Raw genomic sequence first — 452 nt, forward strand, 5'->3', positions numbered from 1 at the left:
AAGTAAGAATATCTTCGTGTTCCCCGCGTTTCTTTCTTCTTTTCAGTGTTTAATTTGTTCCATGTAATTTCGGTATTTGTTCTGCTGACAGACAAGGCGCCTCTCAACTCCACAATGTCCCTTAGCTCTCTCGTTAATCCACTTATCAGCCTGAGAGACAATACTTTTTTTACGTATAGCATAATTTTGTTCAGACTGAAAATAATAATAGTTGCTGCAAGAAACAAATCAAAGAAAACGCTTGAAGAGAGGAACAAAGAATGAACCGGGAATTGACATAATATAACAGTGCATGGTTCCTGCTTATTGTATAAATCTGATAGAAAAGTAAATTTCCTTTCCGGTGGCTGCTGTGTCGAGTCGAGTCGATGTGGTGAACTATTACAAAAAAAAAATAAGAACTCTGAACTGCGATTAAAATGAAGCTACTGAATGGGTGTTCAGGATAAACG

Source organism: Penaeus monodon, chromosome 25 (genome assembly GCF_015228065.2).
Source record: "Penaeus monodon isolate SGIC_2016 chromosome 25, NSTDA_Pmon_1, whole genome shotgun sequence".
Taxonomy (NCBI): Eukaryota; Metazoa; Arthropoda; class Malacostraca; order Decapoda; family Penaeidae; genus Penaeus; species Penaeus monodon.